At 40.3% G+C, this 25,680-nt stretch overlaps 1 protein-coding gene across 23 annotated transcripts in view; it reads right to left on the reverse strand.

Moving 5' to 3' along the window:
• Positions 1–25,680, reverse strand: part of GREB1L (GREB1 like retinoic acid receptor coactivator) — a 137,499-nt gene that overhangs the window by 80,602 nt on the left and 31,217 nt on the right. For 5 of the 23 annotated variants that reach the window (XM_083821848.1, XM_083821854.1, XM_083821841.1 and 2 more), the window contains one exon: positions 18,989–25,119. The exons of the other annotated variants lie outside the window; for them this stretch is intronic. The gene's annotated coding sequence lies outside the window, so the exon portion shown is untranslated. The remainder of the gene's footprint in view (positions 1–18,988; positions 25,120–25,680) is intronic. 23 annotated transcript variants of the gene reach the window in all.

The raw sequence follows: 25,680 nt of genomic DNA on the forward strand, positions 1-25,680 counted from the left end.
TAGTGTGACAAAATAATTTTTCAAGCCGAGATCCTCCTGGACCCTTCCCAAACCTTGACACACACTGGGCTGCGCCTTTTGTTCGCGGCTGGCTGCTTTCGCAAACACAGACCGTTGCTCGTTTCGGGGGGCTGGCCTTGCCTGTTAGTGCTTGGGGGGCAGTTTTCTTGGGGCTTGAGGTGTGGGGTTTTTCCATCATTTTCTTTCCATTAAAATGTCTAAGTCAATTAGCCCAGCTGCGTCGGAGATACTGTGCTGGATCTTCCCCGTTTTTAAAACTCTAAGTGGTCTTTGAAATACAAACTAAGAATTTTAAGTTTCCCCTTTTTCCAAAAGCAAGCCTACAGATATGAACAACTTTGATTTCCTGCTGTCATGTACCCCTTCAGTACCGAAAGATTCTCACACGCTATTTAAGGAATACAACGCATCGGCAACCCTTCTTCTGGTTATTGGCAGTATTGATTTCTCTTAGCCTTACAGCACAATGTAACAAAAATACAATTTCTTCCTCTGATTTTCAGATCATATCCTTCCGGTCCTCCCTTATTTGCAAGCAGGAGGTGAACCAATGGCATTTTCATCAAGACACAGAAGATCTCTTTGGAATATATCAGCCCCTGCCTTGGTTTCCAAGACTCGTGGGATATGGTAACGTGTGATCCATCTTGGCTCTTTCTTCCACTATTGCCTGGCTTACTTTTGATTTCTAACAGTGCTTCCTTGTTGTCTGTCCCCTCTGAAAACCCCAGCCCCCTCGGCTTTTCTTATTTTCACCATTTGCTTCAACCAGCAGTTCACTCGAGACTCATCCATCTTACAATGCCTCAAGTGACAGATGCTCTTAGGAATGACCATACTGCTGAGCGAACAAAAGATAACATCACCTCTAGGAACTCGGAGAGAAATACAACTTCAACCCTAAGACGGGGTTGTCCTGATGGACACAGCACCATAAACCTCTCCCAAGTGAAAAAAAGAAAAACAATTGCAAAGAAAAGGAATCTGACACAATCAAAGGCCAAAAAGAGTATTCGTTTTGTTGCAGCTGTAGTTAGTGCTGTTGACAGCCTTTTTATTTTTTATTTTTTTTTTTTTTTCCTCCTAGCGCCCCATGGAAGGATTTTGTAAAATCTACATGTGATAAAAATCAAGAGGCGCAGACAGAGTGGAAATATTTCACACAAAAGCTGTCTCAAAATTCCTACAGAATTTAGTGGAGGAAGAAGGCACTTCAAAATAGTTTCAGTAACGTGGCTCGCAAGTCTTTCACGAAAACACAAACATTACTTTCTTAAAATCTACACATCCTACAGAGCAGCTGTTTCTCTGTTAAATTCTAAAGGAATACATAATCACAGTACAAGTTTATGCATATGATGAACAAATAGTGGTACAGGAATAAGATTATTTGAATGGCACAGCTACTCGATAAAATTGTAATTTGCAAGTAACAGCTCTGCCCTGTTTTGACATTCGAGCACACACAATTTAGATTTTTTCTTTTAATTAGAATGATAGATTTTCCAGCTAAAACCCACACACCAGTCTACAGAACAATGTCTGTTTCAAAACTAAGACTTACCCTCTATGCCTAATAAGACCGATGGAAAAAAACTCTGCTTCAAAATACACCCAGAATCCTTTATCCGGTTAGTGGAACAGGACTCCTTGCAGGGAGAGAAGCAGTCCTGGCTTGTGCTACCAATCTCTTACTTAACAAAGAAAAGCTCATATTAACATCCCCAGCGACATACCAGCAGAAGTGATGCCAGAAATGCCGAGAATCCTTTCTCTGCAGTGAGATGCGAAGAGATCCCCTCTCTCTCAGCAAAGCTTTAAACAGCATCTCATGATCGGTTTTCAAACACTACAGGAAATAACCATCATTACAGTACATGAGACTGACAGCATGCGAGGTTAATGGACATAAAAGCTGGAGTTGTAAAACGAGGACCAAGATAGGGGGCCTATTAAGCAAACGTCTCCTGTTTAATGTAAAGTCTGGGGGAAATCACAATATGCACTTCTTTAGCCATATTTCTTAATAGTGAGTAACTTCAGTTTCTCTGTCTGCTCACCAGCTGCAAAAATAAAAAATAACATCAGAAAGTCGAAGCCAGAAGCACTTTCCTCCTCAAAGTGGCTCATACCAGACAAGGTATAATGGTTTGTCTTTTAATTTAGCAGAAATGAGGTTGTATGTTTTATAGGATCAACAATACCAGAAACCATCTCTCTCTTTCCTTTTAACTCACTGTGTTATCTTTGTGGTGAGCTACAATTTTAGGTCTCTGTCTTGACCTGGAATCTTTTTTTCTGCTGTGCTCTCATAGCATTGCCAGCCTCAAACTACCGGACCGTAGATACAGAAGTAAGGTATAAATACATAACTTTTAATATAGGTGATTTTCCCATAGAATGCCATTCAGTACCTTTCTGGACATGCAATGTATGTACAATAACTAACAACCAGCCACATTTGGTCCTTCCTGAAGAAAAACCATGTTGCCTCCGTGGAGGCATCCCAACTCCAGCCTCATGCTACCTTCGCTGTTCCTCTCCCTTTCTGAGCCACCAAGTGATCTTGCACTGAAATGTTTGATAATGTCCCATTCAGCTGGAGAAAACAATTAAATGTAGAAAACGACGGTACCGAGACACAACTGAAAGAGTTTTATAAAAGACTGTTCTCCATCGCCTCCCAGCCTGCCCAGTCAGTCCACATCGCTCTGGATTCGCACCCCTTGACCAGCGGCAGGGCTCAAGGCATGCCACAGCTGCCAAGAAAGCAGTGAGAAAAACAAGTTTGGGAGATTTACAGGCACCTTCTGCTTTGGTATCTGAATCCAGTTTTGGCAAGTAACCCTATTGTACTTTGAGTCTTACTATGGCTGGGATACGTTTTCGAAGCTCCTTCCAACCTGACTGAACCAAAGACGCAAATACCAGAGTTTGCAGTTAACATCCTTGCAGGAAAAAAACTTGAAAATATCTCAGTCTTTAGCCTGAAATACTTTGAGATCTTGGCATCAGATATGGACCAAAAGTAGTAAAATATATCCTGCCTTACAAAATCTATACTCTAGACTCAAACAGACATCTTATCATAGGACAATCCTTACATGTTGTATCTCCAAATATTTATCACAGTGGAAAGATGTGTTTATAGTTAATATGCAATCCATCTTCTGCATGCTGCTGGTTTTAAACAAGAGAAAGAGTGAGGTAAAAGGTCAAAACTACTAGAAAGAGCCCCGAATAAAACCTCTGACATTACAAATATCTTGCCAGAAGAGACAAGACGTAAAATGGGTTCTTGGAGTCAAACTCCCTACACAACGGACCAGGCCAAGGTTATGGATCCAAACAGAGATGAATAATAACGCAATGACTTGTGTTGATGTATTTAGTAACAGCAGACCGCTTTGAAAATCTCTCTCATTAGATGGGAACAGCATTGTTCAATTGAAAGTGAGTATTTTTAAATGTCCATTTGTAAAACCAGTTCTATTTTAACATGGAATAACTGATTATTGCTCTTACAGGTAACTTCTGCCATTACTATTAAGTTATTGACACTGAAACATGACCTTGAAATGACAGCTCCATTAATGCAAGTCTTACCAAGGAAGGTTTCAAAAAGCCCCGATTAAATTAACTACTTTTAAACACAATAGGATCAATATGTATGCAGAGAATGTACACCCCCATGGCAAGTCCTGTTTGCTTGATTGATCAAAAACAAAAAAATCCTGTGGCCTTCCAGATCTCAGCTGGTGCCAGAAATCCACATAGAAAAAAAAAATCCATCTAAATGAAACTCTGAAAAGGTTTACCCTTCACCAGTCTATTTGCACTTCAAAAACTCCTTAAGTCCTTCAGCTAAACCCCGGGGTTGAACCATTTCAAAAATGAGAGGGGGATGGCCATGATTTATCTTCCTTCTGTGCCCTGGACAGAGCCGTAAAATCTGCCTGCCTGCGTGCATGTGTGCTGTAGACTCGTTTTCAGGAGCCTTGGAATATTTACCATTTTTAGAAATAACGCTGCCCGATTCCCTCCTGTCATTTATCTCCTTCAATCTGATGCAAGTACGTTTATAAAGCAAAACTTCGATTTCTGCTCACTGGCATCCAAGCTCGCAAAGCTGAGCCAACAACATGGCCAAGCATGTGAAATCATCATTTTAAATAAAAACATAGAGCACCTCCTTCGTGCCTGCAAATATCAGCTGCCGCCTTACTGAATTTGCGCTGACAGAACATTTGCTTAAGAATATAATTTAATCCTACCCCTTATATTTAGTGGCATCAAACACACTTTTAGCAATATGCCCAAAATAATTTTCCATTCGTACAGAATCAATGCGTTAGGTCACACAGTATGTGTTTTTCAGTCCCCTGTACTTCAAGATACATTACCAATAGAAGGAAAATGGAGATTTCATGGGTCACAAACTTCTGGGTCACAAGGACCTTCAGTGCTGCTGTCAGCCCAGTAAAACTCAGTCGATATATTCTTGCTTTGTATGGCCATTATTAAAAACCCTGCACCTGAATTTCTACACGTTTCCTGAAGCAGAAGCACCAACTCAAAATTACTGCAATTCTTTGGACAGGAATTAACAGTCCGATATTCAGTGAATGTGTTAAAAATATAAACATATACATACATGAAACGTACACCCCCCTCCAACAGCACAGATGAATTCTATAGCATCAACATCACAGAACAGCACAGAGCAAGGAATGAAACGTGCCTGTGTATTTTAGCTTTTCTAAAGCTTTCTCCTACTCTTAAGACTCTACCCTGTAAGCCACATATCAGTGAGACAACTCTTATCACCCTAAATTCTTCAGACTTGGATAAATAGATAGATTTGCTCCTGAGGTAAATAACAATAGATTCAATATTATCTACTTTTGCCTGGAAAGGGCCTGCTTATTTCCAAAATCCTTTTCAGGTTTTGGTTTTATCACAGATTTCAGTATCTTCCATTCTAAGATAACAGAAGAAAATGAAAACAATTTTACAAAGAGATAAAAACATGCAGATCCTGCCACTGTAAGTCGAGTCTTTAATTAGACTACTGGGAAGCTTGAAAAACATTGACATTGTGCTTGTTTTCGTGCAAGCCAAATACTGGCCATAGCAAAATGGCAGGCCTAATCTGAAAAAAGCCTGATCACCCTATTAGTCCCCACTCAAATCAGCAAGGACAGTTAAGTAAGAGGTTGTGGATATAGAACAAATCGCATCTTTCTCAGCATCTGACATGCTCCCCAGCTTAACTCCTCACAGCCTGATGCTCTCTTCTACTTTAGAAAACAAGCACAAGATGTTTGAGCATATATTCTCAGTATTTATATATATGTATTTCATATTTCAAAAAGATCTCTGGCATAACTAGAGATCTGTGTGCTTCTGCAACATCTGTAATACAACAGTTACTTGACTACGTCCTTCACTTGCTTAGAATGGTAAGACTGCACTGATGGTGTTTCTCAACTTGCATCTACTTCTGGCGTGCTTGCAAAATTTACAATTCCAGCTGCAGCACAATAAGTAAAACTCTTCAACTTCCCTACATACGCCAACATCTGCTATTTTAATAGAAAAAAAAATCCTGAAGGAAGGCAGAGGTTTGTCCCTCCATACGACATTCAGCAGCACCAGTAACAACTTTTATGTATTATTTATTGTAATAAAGAAGTTTTGAGTGTATGTGCATTTTTTTTCTGTATTTATTTGTAAATACTGAAGAAAAAGAAAAGGCAAAGAAAAAAAACACTTACAACATGACCATCACCACAGCCAGGTAAATCAACATTAAAAAATGAAGTCTGAGAGCAGAGGGGAGAAAAACTCCAGAAAACAAACAAACAAACAAACAAACAAAAACACAGATCACAGTGTTCTCAAAAAAATAAAAAATAAATAAAAAAATAAAGGAAAAAAAAGCTGGAAAATAGAAACGAAAGATAAACAAAAAATACCCTGTGGATTCATTAGCAACCAGGGTGGCAGGCCTCCGTCTAATTCCCTTATAAAAGCCCATGACTACCTGCAGAGCCTGGGAGTGCAAATCACATTAGTGGAGACACCAGATGACCAAAGAAAGCACTGGAGGCCTGGTAAAACCAGTAAACAAAAGGCGGCATTCCAGCTGAATACCACTGCTAGAGTCAGCATTGTAAGATGCTTGGATCTGATAACCCAAAAGCAGATTAGCTGCAGGCAACAAAAGAGTAAAATGAGAAACAAAGGGGTCATTTTGACACATGAAGAAATCATTTCCATTAAGCCATCTTGGGTTTACTGTGTAGTTATAAAAACTACTCCTACTTGAAATGACATTTGAAGCAATGAAGCTGTGACAGTGTGGAGACTTAGAGAAGCTCCTGAAATAATGCATTCCTCAATGCAATATAATTTAAGAGATGAATGAGCCTCTTTGCCTCTGAATCTTTGTGACATTTTAGACATCTAATAATGATTTTAAAATCTGTTGTACTGATTTCAGTTAAAAGACTACCATGTTTGTTAGGCTTGATGAACAGAAAATTCATTAGTTTTATCTGTATTTAAAAAACTCCTGCAGAGAAGGTACGTACTGCAAATATTGTCGTGTCACTATATGAGAAGGCTCCCTCTCCCTCCAGGCTCCTTCCATGCTGCACACATATGTATCTCACTTGCTCACTCTCAACACAGGAAAGAAAAGAGTTCAATTACATTCCTTATCAGAAGCTGAGCATTCAAAGGATTTTTATTCTGAAGCAGGTCTGGGTATATTTTCCATCACTAGAACCAAACTGCAAAATTGAGATGTAGAAACCCGTTAAGAACAGACAGACAATAGAGAAAAGTTTCCAGGCTAAAATTGGGAAGTTTGCCACAATTTTGTCTTATCCAGGACACAATAAAGCATTCTATATGCCTGAAAGAAAAATAGGTCTTTTGCTTTCTTCCCTAGAGAGCGAACTTCTGTGGTATGACGTATCTACGAGCTGGAAGAAATTTCAGGGGAACGCTGTTGCACGCAGAACATTTTGGCTTGCTATCTGTGAATCTCCTGTTGCCAGCAGGATGCGCAGAAACCTGGCACACAGTGAGGAACTGAGCCTTGCTTTCACACAATGAAATTACCTACCCTGCTTTTGCACACATACAGCAACTAAACCTGTTAGCTTCGGTAGGGATGGGATTTCACAAGCATACGCATCCACAGTTAACTGATTCTTCTCAGTGAGAAGTCCAGAGAAAATGCCCTGAAAAACAGCTTGGCAAAGGGACAGCACAAAGCCCAAATGAGGGCTGTGTCCAGATACAAATTACAGTACATATCAACAAGGAGATCTGCTATAAAAGCTCAGTGAAAGGCATCCCATTAAAAGAAATAAATGGCAAATACCTGCTACCTGGTGACTTTGCAAAAGCACAAAGCCATTAAACATGTCTGAAAGGGGGAAGACACAGAAATCTAGTTATAAGGACATCTATAAGGACATCCTCTGAAGGCATCTGTACCAGCATACTGACATCGGGACAAACTCAAGTGTAATCCAATGGTACAGAATGGGTGTTGTGTGAGAGTGGTTTTCCCCTGGTCCCAAACCGTCCTGCTCTGGGACATCATCACACCACTCCTAGTGTGTTTGCTGCAGACATGACCAGGGAGACAAAGACAGTACGGGGACAGAAGACTGACAGAGCAGAAACCTTTCTTCTATTATAGTGCTTTTAAATGTAACTTCTTACCTAGCATAGCACTCGGGCATAAACATGATGTCGTGAATTCACAGAAAGGAAAAGGCAGCAATAGTTGTAAGGAACACTGTCAAGAAGGAAGCAGATTTTAAAAAGAAAAATGACTTGAGGCCATAACATGCATATGTACATGCTACATAAATCTACATGGAGGGAAGCACCAGATGCTGTCATACACCGGGCTCATCTTAAACCTTTATACTGAGGAGAAGGGAAGATAAATTGAAACTCTGAGAATCAGCCTATCATCACTCAGAGAAACACTTTCTGTCAAGTCACCCGAAGCGTCTGTATTTACAGCCATCAGCCAGTCTGAATGCGAAGATGGATGCTGCTAGTAACCGTATAAAACGATCCACTTCAGTGCAGTTAGCCTTTATACTGCAGAGGGACAACAGCGTGATCTTTGGCTGGCAGTCACAGGCGGCAGATCCCCATTAGTGATTTTTTAAAGTATCTGACAAAAGTGGCAGAGTACTCTAAGCAAAAGGGCAAGCCGATCAGCTCAGAATATTAGAAGAAATGCTCAGACATTTAATCCAAGCAGACGCCATATTTGAGTTACAATGGGTTTTTCTAAGTAAGGTTACTTCAAGTTTTGCTGCTCTGGGTTCCCCCATCACTAAGATAATCCAAAAAGCAAAAAGCAAAACAGAAACCCTGTCAGGACTTGCTGCTTAACTGCTGTTCCTCATGGCCACACGGTATGGCCAGATCTTCCTAAAAACGCTAACGTTAAAAGTCTGTATCTCTTTGAGGATTTCTAGTTATTTTTACATAGGGGCAAGCACCTGACTCGCCAGCGTCCCCTCAGCTGCGACAGCCACGAGCGCAGCTCTGGGCAGCTGACTGAACATCTGGGAGGTGGAGGGAATCGTTTTCTTGTTTCTAAGGTCACTCAACAGAGCTGGCAGAAGGTCCCTGGAAGGAAGCCCCCCACATACACTGCAAAATTGACGGGTTCCCTTATAGACCCGGTAGGATAACCATAAGCAGGTCAGGCCATCTTCACTACCCATGCTGATCGACATCCTCTAAGACTGCAGTCAAGGTCTACGTTGAGTCAAGGTCTTCCATATTAATACTGCTTTTGCTGAAAAGCTCTCCAAATGAAGACATCCACAAAGCTCCCTGAAGCGGTACACTTGAGCAAAAGTTTGGGCTACAAATACCAGACATGAGAATAGTTATCCTAGTACAGTAGAAACCATCCATACAGACAACTATGTCTCATTCAGTCACTGCTTGGCATGCCAGAAGTCTAGACGCATTTCTGAAAATACGTATCGAAGCACTTCACTTTAAGGTTGGTGGAGAAATCAAACAAATTGCTCTTTGAACAATTAAAAAGAAATCTAGTGTAGACAAAGGTCTAGATGAAAGACACAGGACTGGGAAAGGCTCAGTTTCTTCCGCATCTCTGGTGGTATGGCAAGGAGAGAAAGAAAAAAAAAATCAGTCTAGGAAAGAAAAGGCTTTTCAAAAAAGAATAATTTCCTAAGAAAACTAAGAGATCTTGTTCTCTCTCACACACACTGAAATAGAAAGGAGATCTCATGAAGACTCAGAAATAAGGAAAAGATCATTCTACTGCTGAAGTACAGGAGGGGAGCTGCGGATGGCAACAGTGATAAGGGTCTCTCTCTGCTTGTGATTACGATCCTGAGAGTGTCTGCTAAAGGTGGGATGAGGAGAATAGCAGCATTTTCTTCTTCTGACATCATAACCAACTTACACTGAACTCCTCATGACAGAGCCTACCTTCCTATAAACCAGTACGCACCTCGGTTCTTGTCAGGGCTTCTTTAGAAACCACTGCAAAATGCATCAACTGAGAAACCCAGAGAGAGAGAGCCTGCAAAAGAAAAGGCATTCATATTCCCAGCCGTTAATTATGACATAACAATCAGGACTACATACAAAGGCATTTAGTAATCTAATCCTCTCTACAGGTCTATTAAGTCTGACTTGCTGTGAAACGGACATCCCCCATCTGCACCCCAAGTCCTTCCCCGGAAAAGGCTCCGTAGCTGCTATACGTACTGGCTTTCAAGGCCATACCCATACACAGGTCTGTAAGGAAAACAACATGCTTTGTGGAGTGGGAACCTTTTCACTGAATTCAAAAGCGAGACAATGTTTTGTTCCCCACTTACTATATTCTTATTGTACAGGCAGTTTCTGAGAACAGGTTGTGTAAAAGCTAAGTAGGGAGAAAAACACTGCCTTCCCTGCCTGTCACCCCTGAAATCCCTAACGTGTCAATAAGCAGTACTTCCCCACCATATGCTGCACGCTTCTGGTGCCTTCCAGAAAGCCTTGTTAGCTGATGCTGAGAGCAGACTCCTGCCACAGATCTGAATGCAAAGGACTGAAAGTATTGCATGAATGGGAGATGGAGTTGGGGAAAATGCGTGGCTGAGGATGGAAAGAAACAGGAAATCAATTCTCAGAGATGCTATCTTTACTTCATTGCTTCTGTTCCACCTCCTCGTCCCATGCTTGCTCTCTGTCCCTTGCCAGTTTCCCACCATACCAGCTCGTTTCCCAGCTACAGAAAGAAGGAAATCATACTAAGATCATCTTTTCTCTGCTGATGCAGTACAGCTCTTTCTTTAGAGTATCGTCTGGTTTACCCTACCCTATTTTGGCCGCCACCCGAGAAAGCAGCAACTCTTTCTTGCAGTTTTTTCTGCTTCCCTGAGTACCAATCCAGATCTCAACTAATGACAGGGTTTGAGATCTTTGGGAAACCCTGAGAAATCAACAGAAAGATGAAAATTACAGTGTATGAGAAATAAACAGACATTTTTCTTTTTGGAAAACCAGGGGCCAGCAGGATAACAATTCCAGATAAGATTTAAATAAACATACGTGGGAGGTAGCAGGAAAGGCAGTGGGTTCCTCATGCTCAGACGCATACAGGTAATGACCTCTGTCTCTCTTGCTCTCCCAAAGCTAACAGTGCTGGTTATTGCACCCCTCCAGTGTGATCTGGAAAGGATCCAGTGCACTACTGATTACATTTCATCCGCAGTTAGTTTAACCTTTGAAACATGTCAGTCAGCGGCGGGGAACAGGCCAGCACGTAGGGTCAGCTCAACCTTGTCGGTCCCCACATTCTCCCAGTGTTTGCACAGAAAACAAGCCTGCACTCAGGGATTCCTCCCTGATAAATACAAAAAGACACGACAGGGACAGCAGCGAAACACAGATTTTATTGGAAGGTACCATCCACTCACAGCCATTCATCTACCAAAGCAGGAAAATACTTGTTCTTATTTTTCCAAAACTGTAAGAAAAAATGTATGGAAATACTCTCATTAGGAAGGCAGAGATGCGAGTGTCTTATCTAATACCAGATACCAAGAAGATGTTGCAGATTACTCCTCCATGAATACGGGAAGAAAAAAATTGTTCTGCAATGACATCAAAGCAACTGGATCAGCAAGTGTAACAAAAACACTCTGTGCTAAAAGGAAGGTTAAAAAAAATAAATCCTATTCAGTTGCCCATTTTTTCCAAGTTCACTTCCTTTCCAGAACACTCTCTTTTGAGACTCACATTTTGTCTGCTGGAGACCTAATTTTCAAAAGAAAAAACAGCATCTTCAATTGCCTTGTACTTCTACAGAAAAGCATAGGACTTACCAAGATCAGATACTTTATCCCTTTCTAAATATTTTTTTTAGGTTTCAACAAAACCCTTAGTCACAAGAAAACACATGCAAAAGGAGAGTAGCACTGAAGTTCTTAGCTTCAAAAGGCTTCTAGTTAGTTATTTAGGGTTATACATTTTCCTTCTGCAGACTGAGAACATTTTAAAGTTATTAAAATGGAAAAAAAAAAAAATCAATTTTCCTTAGGAACTACTGCCCTCTAACATAATAGCGATGCTTAACTGTCCCTTGGAGCATGTGCACTTGGATTTTTCATTATTTGGGTAAGTGTTTGTGTGGACGGCTCGGGGAACACAGGCTTTTCAAAAGCCAGGAAGAGGTGAAAAAGAGGTCACTTCAGCAGAATTCATTTTCTCTTAAATTCTCAGAAAAAAAACACTGCTGAAAAGCAGTAAAAGCTTTCAACTCTTCCTCTCCCTATTAGCATTTTCCTGAGGTTCCTTCAGTTATAACACAACGGTACCTTCGGCTGTAGCCACCACCCTTTTATCTCCTCCTCTGACATAACCCTATTAACTCCTCCTCTAGCATTTTAACACAAGCACTGGCGATGGTCCTGAAGGCAGGAGCTGGACGTGCCCTCCAGACACCCCTTCCAGCCACCATTTCAGCACTGCCATCGTCGGCCCGTTCCCTCAGAAGCAGCATCTGCTCTGCAGAGGAAAGGAAGGCCTCCCCCTTGCTTCCACTCGTGCTGCCGTAAAGCCCCCACGATCCAGCACCAGCTCAGAGCCTGGCCTCTAGATTTTCCTGGAGGAAAAATCAGGGTCCTCAGAAACGGGCTGAAAGCCACATGGGCTCACAGGGAGAGTCGTGCATCATGGTTTCGTACGCTGAAGTAACATCGGTTCACCTACAGAAAATGAAAGGAGGGCGCTTCTGTAAGCGCTCACGAAACACACACCAAGCAAACAAACGAGCAAAATGAAGCCTTGGGAAAATTCAGCCTTAACTCTCCTCACCTCCCCAACCCCTGAGGCTCTAAAATCGTCAGAATCCAACACCAAAGTACATAAAAAAGATACTTTTAAAATTATTTGTATTACCTCGGAGCCCACAGTGCACATACCAGGAAAGATGCTGCAAAGACCTCAAGGTCAGCTCCTGCCCAAAGCTTCCACATGAGACATGGGGGCACATGAGGAACACAAACACCCCCCATGCCCAGAGGACAGGACCCTGGACTACACTGGATAATGCCAAAATCCAAGCCCAGAGCTGGCCAGGCCCTAGATCAAGGTCGGCTGTGTCTGCCCCATTAGGCACTGAGGACTGAATGGGTCCCAGGGCTGACATCTCAATAACAAGGAGAGACAAGGGGCAGATAATGGAGAGAAAAAACCCTCAGGGATTTGAGGGCCTTGAAAGAAAAGATAAAGAGCTTAGGTTCGATGTTATAAAGACAAGAAAATGCCAGCAGAGGAATGCAAAAAAAAAAAAAAAAAGAAAAAAAAAAAAAAAAAGAAAAAGAAAGGTAACACAATCAAGGTGATGGGCTCGGAAAACAATTTTCACCCAGAGCAAGCACTAGGCTCCATTTGGCCAGGCCAGCGAACGAGAGCCTGAACTAGTGACGATAAGAGGCGAAAACCTGTGTTCCCCCCAAAAAGAAAAAATAAAACCACACCCCACCAGGGACATCGGGGAGGAAGGCTCTCTGTGAGGGAGGGATGGACACCAAACGCTTTCATCGGGCCGAGCTCAAGCTGGCAGCTGAACGTCCTCGAGGAGATGTCAGGGAGACAGGCCGAGGTTTCGGCTCGAGCCCGGGGAGACGGGTGATTCACTTTATGGCCTGTGAGTGCTTCCCTCCAAAGTTCACACAGGAAGATCATGTCCCCTTCAAATGAATTTATGCAGACGGCGGTTCATTTGTCGGGGGATAAAAAGATGATACGCTTTCATTTCAAAATGAAAACACGTGAGGTCTTCAGCAGATTAAAACTAGCAAAAGTCAGTACTGCTTAGCGAACAACCTCTGCGGATGCTTGTTGCCCCACTTCAGTGGGAGTTTACACCGCGAGGCTACTCACACGGGCCTGCCAAGCCAGAAAGGCACATCATTATGTCCTGTTAAATCCCATACAAATTCCATACTCCTCAGAAGATGCAAATAAAAAGCAGATTGTGCAGGCAGATGCTCCTGCAAAGTGACTTCTGAATTTAAAACAAACACTAAAACAATAAAGTTTGTGCTCCACAATGGATACCTGTGAAAATGATATGAAATTGGATGTTTCAAGAAAAAAAGAAAGTGTGAGGCAAGCAATGTTCTTCTCTCAAACCATACAAAACCCACATTTTTATTGATGCTAAGAGACTCGGTAAAATTTTCAAAAAAAAGCTTCTTCAAAAAGTTATTCCCTGTCCATCCCATTATCCAGTTTCCTGTGCCTTTCTCACATGACCTTGTAATCCTTAATGAGGTTTCAACATGTAAAAATAAAGATTCAAGCTGAAAATAAGTGTTACCTCCACACTGAGGCAATTATTCATGTCAGGCATTCGATACAGTAGACAAAGCACAATGGCAGAGGGACACAAAAGAAAAAATGTCATTTCACTGCCACTGAAATCAGGCACTGAAACTTGTTCATTGATTTTCCTTCATTAAAAAATAACTGATTGTAAAAGAAGTGTTACTTCGTAGGATCAAAGCCTATCCTACAGGAAACGCACACACAAAGCATTTGGAAATGAGGGTTAATTTGGCATGCAATTTAACAGCATTAGCTTTTATCAGCAGCATTTCAAGGTCACGCACATCCATGTTTAAAATGTTTGGTTTTGTTACTACTTCAACTATAGCATACTAGAGGTCAACAATTTTAAAGTGATATTAATTTGAAGGAAAGCTGCACCAAAAATAAAAAAAAAATTTAAAAAGGCAAAAAAACAACCAACCAAAAACCAACCATCAATATTCATAGTGTACTATGGCAAACATCAAAACCAGAAAAAACTATTCCAGAGATGCACAACGAAAAAAGTGATGTGGCTCTTTAAATCTCCAATTCCCTTTTATTAGTTCAAGACTTAACCCTTCTAAGAGAAAAATAAAATCAACAGATCAAAAAAATGCTCTCCATCTGAACACAGGACTAAGTCACTGATCATGCCAAACTGATGGAGTCCTCTCACTGACATAGTTTGTGCAACATTTAAAGAGTTCTTTTAAAGACTTGCTTAACATTTCAAGTGGCATAGTCAAAACAGCCTCACATGTTGAAGAGTGTTTTTTCCAAGTCTCTGATTTTTTTTTTTACTTAAACCTATTCAGTTCAGAATTCAAATTAACACATTTTATTAATCTGACAAAAGATTAATTCAAAATGTGAGATCATTCATTTTTTATTATAGTCTACACTTAGTTTATTTAAAACGTGCAAAAGGGCAATGGATAAAATAAATTATTAAACAGAGGTCCACAGCTCCAATAAAAAAAAAAAATACTCCACAAGCACTTATTGGAGATTTTCCCTGTTCCTGAAGATTTATAAACTTCAGAAACTAATGCGCAGTTGCATGCTTTAGCATTCATCGGTCTGCTATGGAAAGGTTTTCCACATCTCTTCACTGAAAGCTTAATCTTCATAAAACCTAAAACACCCACAATGCTGACAGACTTCAACAGTGGCTGGCACCTAATGTTCCATGGGATCAAGTCAGTACTACACTTGAAAGAAATACTTTGATCAATCAATTACTGGCAGAACCTCACAGCATCGTGGATGTACGCCTAAGAGCCTTACAAATGCTTACAGGACAGTGATGTTACAGCACTGAAATCTCTTAAGCCTCTTTCTTTGCATTTTTCTGTTACGGTTCAGAAGAATGCCACCCTATTACACCAAAACGAGAGAGAGGAAAAAGTTGTTCTCGCTCCTTGCATGAGCATAATTAATCTTCTGACACCTTGACAAAGCAGCTTGTTGATAGTGAAAGAAAGGATTTTTCTGATTTCCTCTCAAGACAGGAGATGGTCTTTATCCATCATCCCTTCTTCCTGATCTCCTCTTCCAGAGCATCCCCATCAGCAGAACTGTCTATCAGAGCAGACAGCAGGAGGGAAAGGTCTGAATGATTGATAGGGCACCAGTGCTTGACAGTGCTATTTAAGTGTAGGAACCTATTGTTAGAAACTTACTTTACAGCAGTTAAACAAATATAATGGCAACCAATTCAACCATTGTACAGCTAGAGTCAGCTCAAGCTAATAAGTAAAGTTAGCTAATTACGCTGATCTGATTTAAAATCCAGACAAATTGTAGAGAAGACAGAGTTAGCATTATTACACAATGAAGGGAGAGAAATTTCAGAGGAAAAAGTTTTAGACATATTATGCTTTCTGAAGTGAATTATGGTTGTTTCCATATTCAGTCTTCTTTGTGAGCAGGATCATACACCCAGGTCTCCTTTCCTTCTCTCTCAATCATGGATGCGCCAGCTAAGTATTCCGAACTAATAGAAATAAAATAGTATTTCTTGCAAAACAGTTTGAATCACCTCCTTTTCCCTACCTCCCCCAAGTTCTAACATATTTAATTGTGAAAATCGTGAGGAATTTCAGTTTTTCAGTGGAAAACAATAAAAAAAAGCCTTCTTAAAGGAGGATACTATATACTACAGACCAAACCAAACTCTACCCTAATAACACATCTTTGAGGATGCTGCTTTGGTGTAATCCACCACAGGTATCCTTATGTAAAGATGATAATTCTGCACACTTCTCAAGAACATGCACTTAACAGACAAAATGCCATTTTCCTCAGTATGAGTACATACTTGTGTTATATACACACTACATACATTTAGCTTATCTTGTAATTCCTGCCCCCTCATACCCCTCACCTTCCCCCAAAAAAGATATGGAAAAGACTTGGGTATAATTATATGCCCATTTAATTCTTTTCTGCAGTCACAGAGAAGGGGGAAATGGTGTTATTCATTCCTTCTAAAGCTCTAATTCTTTGACAACTGCTGGCCACGGAGGATACGAGTCCAGGTCAGAGAGGACCCAGGGCATGGCACTCTGGGAACTGCTCCCAGCCAGGGAAGTCTGACACAGTTCTTGGTGACCTATTTTAAACATAAATCAGGCCACAATCTGTACAGACCTCTGCCTCACAAATGCAATCACCAAAGCAAAAGCCTACTAGAGCCTGTGTTGTCTCTCACTGGGAAAGGCCAAGAAAGACAGCTTCATCCAAGATACAGGAACTCAATAACCCCTTGGTTTATCTATGCTACTCTGTCCTTGACTGCTTAATTTAGGACTTTTAGGACTTACCCCCATAAAAATAATTGTGCATGCTCTCTGGCCCTGACCAGTTCCCCCAAGCACTCTTCTTTCGCTCAGTTACACCAGAAAGTCTAGTTAGTGTTTTTCCCTCTGATGTATAAAACCAATTCAGTAAAATCAGCTGCCCAAAAAGTAAATACAGTGTCCTTTCCATAAATCCCATGAAATTTTAGGGGACACCAACCAGGCTGGAGCAGTCTGTAAGCTAAATAATGTTTATGTCAGAACAAGAGTAAGAAACCGCGTGTTCCTTCTGCAGAGAAGATTGTAGGCCACAACCCAGAGAAAGATCTCCATGTCTCTTCACTGGTATTTTATGAGAATGCAAGTGTTCAGAATTACTTAAAGGAGGAAATGTGGGATCTAACTGTGTGGTCAACTACACCAGTGGCAAATCTCCAACAAGGCAGAATCAGGATCAATGTCACCTCACTCCTGCTTGTTGAAGCACTTTGTCAGGGTCCTGTCAGAATTACTGCTACAGCGGTCACAGATGTTGATACTCCTGTTAATTCAAGACTGGGAAGAAAAAAAAAATCCCCAAACTTTGTTATTGTTGTTTTATTATCTTCTCGCTTCCAGTCAAAGCATACCAAAGCTGAAAGCATGCAGAACTATGAAGAACAGAGCAGATTTCAAAGTACTTTTATTCTTGGGTATAGCCATGAAATAAGAACAAACAAGAACAGGAACGAAACCATGATTGGTAGTAAACAGCTCTCAAACAATTACAAACTATTAGTTACATATTTTCCTCAAATTAGTAAGACTAATTTCCTGACATCAAGTCCGGAGCCCGTAGGTACCATAAACCAGAAAGAAAAACAAATCCCTGCTTGCAGTTTTGGTTGGTGCCTCTGCTTGCAGCAATATCTCTACTGCAGCTGTACTGCTCCCCAGATACTTATCTCCCAGATTTTTTTTTATCTCCCAGATCTTTCCATAGCCATCTCACACAGCAGAGCGGGGAGTCCCCAGGCAAACACACTTCTCCCAGGCTTATGGGAAATTCCTGCAGATTCCAAGAAATCAAAACCTCGTTCAAACTTCTTTTCCTCAGATCACACACTCAATTTTCCCATTCCTTATTTAGCTAAAAAGACACCCCCCCCCCCCCCAAAAAAAGAAAAAAAAAAAAAAGATCTGGCTGTCCTCAGGAGACCCAGCTGTCCACCAGAAAACAGCTCCACAGGAGATCATTCTGCAAAGGGGACCAGGCAGCTCATGTGCAGCTTTTTGGTGCCTTTCAAAGACCACCCTTTTTCTAAAGTCAACTGTGGGTACCTTCACAGTGCACTGGTGAAGACATAATTAAGAAAAAACATGCTCATGCTTTTTCTGTTTGATCCTAAGCAGTACGGGGACATGAAATTTCTTACAGCAAATGGCTACTTTAAAAGAAAGGCAGTTACTAGCGGTTGCTAGTGGTTCCCCCCTATACATTAAACAGAACATGCTCTGTTCAGTAGACGTGCATTCATTCAGATGAAATTCACAGAGCGCAGAACTGTGGGTGGTTTTTGCTGGCAGTAGCTGTCACAACAGCAAGTACAAAACATTTCCCTCTCCATGCTAAGTGCTTCCTGGGCACTTAGTCATCAGCTAGCAGAGTTCAGATGCAAGGTGTTCTTCACTGGAAACGAGGAATCTGTTTGGAAAGATGCGGTCCATTTGCCTCGTAAACAAATGCCGTGATACTTGGTATGACAGTAATTTCAGGGTTGTGCTAGGGATATATGTGGTATAGTTTGTCTGGATGGAAATGTTGAGTACAGAATTATTTGCTAATTTGATCTTTCTGCTAGAAAACATGTAGGACAATTAATGCCAGTGATCCTGGCCTAGACTAGCTCAGCAGCAATCACGTTTCCTTGGTGTAAAATAAGCTAAGGCATGGTATAACCATTTTTAACCAGGAGCATTTAGGTATGGCATGAGATGTACCAAGCAGAACACCACCCCCAGGGCTGTACAATTGCTTGCAGAGCCAGACTGGTCAGAACATCTCCATAAAACACAGTGAAGTACTGTCTTCATACATTACAGCATGCAAGGGGAAACCAAAGGGCAGTTGGTCAATGAAGTAATTCTAGTGAAGAAAAATCCTACTGACAGAAAATTTCCTTCCTTCTTTAAGGTTCTGAGTAAGCCATCATTTACAGCATCGTGACCCGATCAAGTGCTTTTTCCCCTCCTGATGCTTGAGTAGCAGATAGAGGAATGCGTAGTCTTACCTACACCATGATCCGGAGCCGGCCCTCAATGCAATGGTACTACAGCCTCCTGAAGAACACGAAAGAGAAAGCTGACTCCAGCAGAAAAGGTCCAGCTCAAAGATGCATGACTTGTAGAGTACCAAAAAATATATGTAACAGTATTCTAATCCATGTCTTCTCTACAATGACCCTCTGAGTGGGTTTTCAACCAGCTAGTTATCTGTTGAACACAATAAACTCTTTTCCTTGACAGTAAGAAGGCTCTCCCTTGCTACAGAAGAAGAAGCTCTCCCTTGCTACACTAATAAACAAGCTGTTTTGAACTTCAGCCAAGCAGAGAATTTTATAGAGTACATGATTACAGTTCTGGTGCCCAGAAATAAGTCACATGTGCGTGTGCTAAACACAAATATGCTTGTCAGTTTCTGTTTTTGGAAGCAGCATGCATTTCTGTCCTGGAGAGGAGTGACAGTGATGAAGAAGTTTCATGACACAACGTGCAACTTTTCTTCTTCGCCAATTCATCTACATGCCCAAAGTTTTGCCCTTTCACCAAAAAAAAAAATAAAAAAATGTTGGGAAACTAGTAGCTACAAAACAATAAACAACTAAAACCTGCTTCAGAAACAACAGAAAACTACAGAGAAAAAACACAAGATGTAGGATAAACAAAAAAAATACAGTAAAAGCTTTACCCAATATTTAATTGTACTAAGAAGTGAGGTACAACCCAGCACACTATTGCAGTTCCTCTGACTTTTTGCATGAAGATAGAGCTGCATCTTCCGAAAATACGTAACTTGGCACCTTCGAAAGGAACAACAGTTCAGTGCTCTTCTCCATGGCACACAGCTAGCAAAACATCTTTCTTGGAACTCAAAGCAGTAAGTAATTCTCATTTACAACAGAAACCTCTGTTCAAGCTTTCAGCTTCAATGAAAAAATAAATGTTTTCTAGGCTACAGTAACAAAAGACTTTGAACCAGGACCAGTAGTGAACTATAATGGTATTTAGAGATAACACAGCCTTGTTAAATCATCCTTTTAATACTTCTCTCAACAAAAATAAAAAACCCTGGTAAAATTACTGACAATGAGGACATGATTCCTCACAAGTTAACTCTCTCATCTATTGTCTAAAAGACAAGCAGCAAAGAAATAAATGTTACTGGAAGTTCTCTAAGCTACTAATTTATAATTTAAGATTATTAGTATACATTATTTGAACAAGGAAAAGGGTCCATCTAATCCAAAGCTCCACAAGAATTTTGCCTCTACGCTATTAGTTGTACATATTTTTAATAATTCAGGGAGATATTTTTCAAAAAAGGTCTACATTCCCACGAATCTTTGTCAAGTTACTGCAAAGGTCTTAAAAGAAGTTGGTAGCATCGCCAAAATTCTTCAAGAACCTACATCAGATTTTTTGTTATGTGACACTCAGTTCTCATGTTCGTATATTAGCAATGTAAAGTAGGTAATAAAGAGGTAAAAGATACTAAGAGACTAAGTACAGATGTTTCTACCATTGTCAGACAAGACTGGTTTCAAAGAGCAAGGACTGGGAACAGCTCATCCCAAAATACTATTAGGTTCAGATTTTGACCCAGTCAGAGACTTGCCATCAGCAGCTGCTTGGTGTACGATAAGAATATAAATTATAGAAGCTGGATTTATAAAAAATTCTCTATATTTTTATATTGTTACTTCAGCCCAATTTTAAGTCACTTAAATTCAACGTCTGAAATTTAAAGAGGTGTCTGAATGATTTGTGCTTGTACAGTGCACGCTGTTCTCATCATGAACATTTAAAACATTTCTTATCTTCAAAAAGTACATTTTGTTCTCTGCCACTCAAGCCTGTACACCAAACGCTAAGTTACAAATAAAAGCAGATACGTTGAAATGAATTATGGTTGTTTTTCATGGAAATGAAGTACAGCAGAAGAAACCATTTTTCCTTTGCTTTTTCTACCCCTGGGTATGCATAAAGTAACAATATAAATACATACTTCATTCCTTGCCTTCTAGCAAGTTTGACGGTATTTTTGAGTTTTGAAGGTATGTTTTCAATTATGTGTTAAGTCACAGCACTGCACAGATGTAAAGCTGCAACTACTCTTCATAAAATCATACACTACTCAGCATCCGCCCAGTTAGTATCCCCGTCCAAAGAGACTGTAGATTAGTCACTAACTGTAGTATCTCCACTTGAACACTGTGGGAATTGACGTAACCCTTTATAGGGCAATGTTTACCCCAGTAAGTGAATTAAGTATAATGCGGTGTTCTGCAAGGCTGGTAACTATTTTTATTGTTATTATTTTGTGTGAGGTGTCCTCACACAAATCTCAGAGCCTTTCTTTCGCAAGTAACTACAGCTGGACAGGAAAAAGCAGGTGAAGTTAAGCGTGACACGCTTGGTAATATTAATTCTGGAAAACAATGGCTTTACACAAAAGGGCCTTTTAGTTTAGTTTTAGTTTTCATAGCAAGCCCATTTCAGAGCAAATATGAGTAAAGAGCTATGATAATATCTGCTTTTTGTTTTTCCTCTCCTTACTATATTGCTGTGGGTCTGCACTACAAGTATTTGAAGACCAATTCCATAACACTTAGAAAAGGAAGTGAACAACAAGAATTTTTTTCTTCCAGTCATCTCTATGCAGCCTGGTAGACTGTTCACAGATTTATACAAAACAGTTTTCAGAGAAAGAGAAAGAAATGACAAGAGCAGACTTGAAAGTCTGCAAAGTTTATTCATCACCCGCATTGTCTACAATATGATTTTAAACTAAAAATCATTAAGCACAAAACAGTAAAACAGCAAATTTATTGTCACGAATCAAGTCTTTTTCAAGTCCAAAAAAGTAAAGTGAGCTTGTTTCTTTTAAAAAAAACAGACACCTTACTGGGTAAACCTAACATCACATCTCCACAGAAGCACATGAATAATGCAAGAAAATAACTGGTGGCTATGCTGTTACGTAGTGAAAATTAAAATAAAATTATTACAAGTTCAGTTATTATTCAGTTTATACCATTTAAAATTAAACCAATTTGCAACAGTAGCTATCAAAGTGAATTTTGAAACACCTCATTTTTTTTTCTAATCTATATAATAGCCTCATTTTTGCTAGCAAGTTATCCACCACTGGATTCTGTGAAAATGACGAATGCAAACAAGTTTAGACACTAGCACTTCAAGAAGATTAAACAATTTTACTTATTGCAGAGCTGTAACTCAAGTGTTCAAAGACTGTGTCACGTCAACAAAATTGAAGCTAATCTTACAAGCAGCAAAATTGCAATACGGTTCTAAATTGAAACAAGCTATCCTAGTTTGCAAGGAAACATCTCAATTTTCTATTCTCGCTAATTTAAAAACAACTATATTTTGAGGGAGTATATATACCCCTGATTTAGCTTTCTCATGTGTTGTCTTGCCCACTAATTAACTGGAAGAAATTAATAAAATAATTAACTGGAAGAAACAGAGAGAAAAAGACCTTACAAACAACCGTGGAAGCTAAAAAACAGTTTCCATTTTGAAGTCAACCCAACCCAAACGGACAGAAAATGGACCAGGTTAAGGAGGATTCTTCTAATTCATCATGTACTGCTATGGAGCCAAAGAAATCAACAACACAGAAAATTATTTCAGAGTGGTTTGCTAAATGTCTTTCAGAATTTACATGCACATAGATTTTCCTTGAATTAAATGTAGCTATCCCGAATAGCATGACAATGCAGAAAAAGTGACTAACTTGACATAAATATCTTATGCACTTATTTCAAGAACAAAGTGTGATGAAAACATCTACACAAAGCACCTCTCTCTCCCTACCATTGAGCAGGCAAGTAAGCTAAGACACCAGCAAAATGTGGGTTTAGATATACGTAATCTGAAGAGAAGTTTGAAGATCTGACTTCATGTATTTTCCTCCTATACTACAGCAAATGCTATATTGCCATGACTTCACACCGTAGTGAAATGTATGTCATCTTCAAAATCAACTTCACGTTTAAACGCTCTTCTTCCTGCTCTCTTGTTTCTGGTGATAAATAGTAGGAAATCAATGAGGAAACATCATTTGAAGTGAGCCATTCATCATGTACCGAAAAGGGTAAGTACCCCATAAATTGCAGTGATCCGCTTCCTTCTAGAATCACACAACAGAAGGCAACATCATTTGCATTAGCAATTTTTACGACCTCCGTAGAAAGAGGATAAGGTTAGGAAATGGCTTATGCTTGTCAGCTATAAAGCATTTGTTGGGTGGGGAAGGAAGAAATTTTTCAAGAGAATCGGAGTTATCAGTAAACCAGAAGGGGGTGGGGGGAAGGAAGGGAAGGAGGGTACAACATGTAGCAGCCCTATCAACTACTTGTCTTCATACTTAAGAAATTTGTGGATTGGCAGTTCTCTTTGTGAAATTTACTAAAATATTCAGCATTTCCTATCAATCTATCCGTATTATTTTGCAGTGTGCATGGAGGCCCAAAACGTCTGCTATCATTGCCCATGACTGCAATAAACAGCACTTTTCCACAACCTAGCGGGACTAGAGGAACACTGAAAAAAGTAAAAGGAGAATCCAAATCCTGTGTTACAAAAAATACCAAAAATATGAGCTCTAAAATGAAAATTAAGTTTTATGAAGTCAAGCACTACATTTTCCCTTAGCACCGTTTCCCTTCCCCACTCTACCCTGTGCAACATTTTGTGCTTTCTCCACCAAAAACAGGCAGGACAAACACATGGGGTAGAAAAAAGGTAAATAATAAAACTTATAAGTTTTGATGTGCCCCTTCACAACTTGCCAACATGATACATAAGGATGTAACTAAATACCAGTCCTACAAGAGGAATGAAGCTTTATATACCAATAGGCTCCTCCTAGGGTGCTGGAATGGTGTTGGGTAAAGGCGGGGAAAAGAAAGTAAAAGCTGGTTTTCTTCTCAAATATTCCCTCAATTCATTTTACTGTATTTAACTTAGATTTAACTTAGACTTCTCAGATTCCATTTGACATACCAGAGAGACTGTTTTTAAGGTAATCTCACACAAAGCCCCATGAGATTTTCAAGTCCATACATCAAATCATCATCTAGTCTTCAAAACGGAATTGTAGCAAAGCACCTCATATGTCTCCCCAAATTAAGTAAAATAAGCACCTCATATGTCTCCCCAAATTAAATAAAATAAGCAAACACACAACCAAGGACAACAATTAAGTAATATAAGTTTAAGGGATGGAAAGCCAAACTAAATGAAATGATTATGCATTTCCTATGACCAGAAGTCTACTGTGCAAAACATTGGGAAAAATATCTGAGCTGTGTTAAGCATTAAGTCAATCTAAAGGAACATCAGGCTACTTCCTCATCTTCCATACACCCACCAAGAATTAAACCCAAGTATTTCAACAAAATTTGCCACCGTTCAAAAATTATAAATTAATTTTTACACGTACAAATCTTGCAGCTCTGTTCTTTCTGAAATTTCCACCTTACACGAGACATTGCACACTCATCTCATTGAAGCCAGTCATCTGGGAATCCAGGTTTGAAGTCCTGCACTCACACCATGGTTAACTGGAGATGCTTGTACCAACTATTACTCTGGTCCCCAGACCATGCTGGTGAAAATACGACTTGTCCATGTCATATGATACCAAGATACACATTTTTCCCTTGGTGATATCACTTATATGCCACCCAGAGATGAGCCCTTCACACACACCAATTATGAAGTTACTTTCAGACGTCAGCAGCCAGGATCAAATCATTGTTACCACAGCCGTAAAATCAGAGGGGACAGCTGGCCTTCACAAATGAAATTGGTTTCACCTACATGAAAGCTCATTAATGATCTTTATTTGATATTTCAGGCCAGCTTTCACACACACTTCTTTCTTCCTTAGTGAAAAGTTAAGAATTCTCATTTTCCAAAACAGCAAAGTGCATAATTTTAATACTTAGGCTTATGCTTATTTTATACTTAATAATTCAGGGGCTTGTTTAACAGACAACCAACTTTAGTCTCCTAACAGTGTTATCAGGATTTTCGTTACTGAACAGCATAGGAGTACAAGCTCAGTATGCAATTTCAGCTTCACTGTGTTTCGCTTCCTCCCATCCCGGCCCTAGAAGGGACAAAACAGAGGTGACACTACAGAGTACGAACACATTTGTACCACACCCCCCTACAAAATAAAACCCAGCCATCTGTAATAAGGCACAAAGTGTAACTTACCTTCACTTACAGAGCTATGCTTTTGCTCAACCCTTTTACCACACGACTGAAAGGGGTTCCCCACCGTGCCGGCAGGCAGGGCAGAAAGCCCACATTCAGCCAAACAGCCAGAACGCAGTAGGTTTCTGGTAGCAGTGTTCCTAACACCTTGTGTCATGCCTCAATTTCTAGCCTTTATCCATGATCCTGTTTTCTGACACCCGAGGACTCATTCCCAGCCAGGCTCCTTTCCCTGCCTTCCTGCACTCTGGTGCAGAGATCGAGCCTGGCCTCTGCCTCACCCCAGACTCCAGGCTTTGATGTTTGCTCTGGCATGCTGCAACTTCATACGTTCCACATCACAGCCTAGCTCCTTCACCCCCGCCTTGCCCCTGAAATTAATGCATTTGTACTTCTTTGGTCCCTGACCTTGCTTATTCCCAGCCCTGCCCACAACCTGCTTCTATCCCGA

The sequence above is a fragment of the Anser anser genome, assembly GCF_964211835.1.
Source record: "Anser anser genome assembly, chromosome: 2".
Taxonomy (NCBI): Eukaryota; Metazoa; Chordata; class Aves; order Anseriformes; family Anatidae; genus Anser; species Anser anser.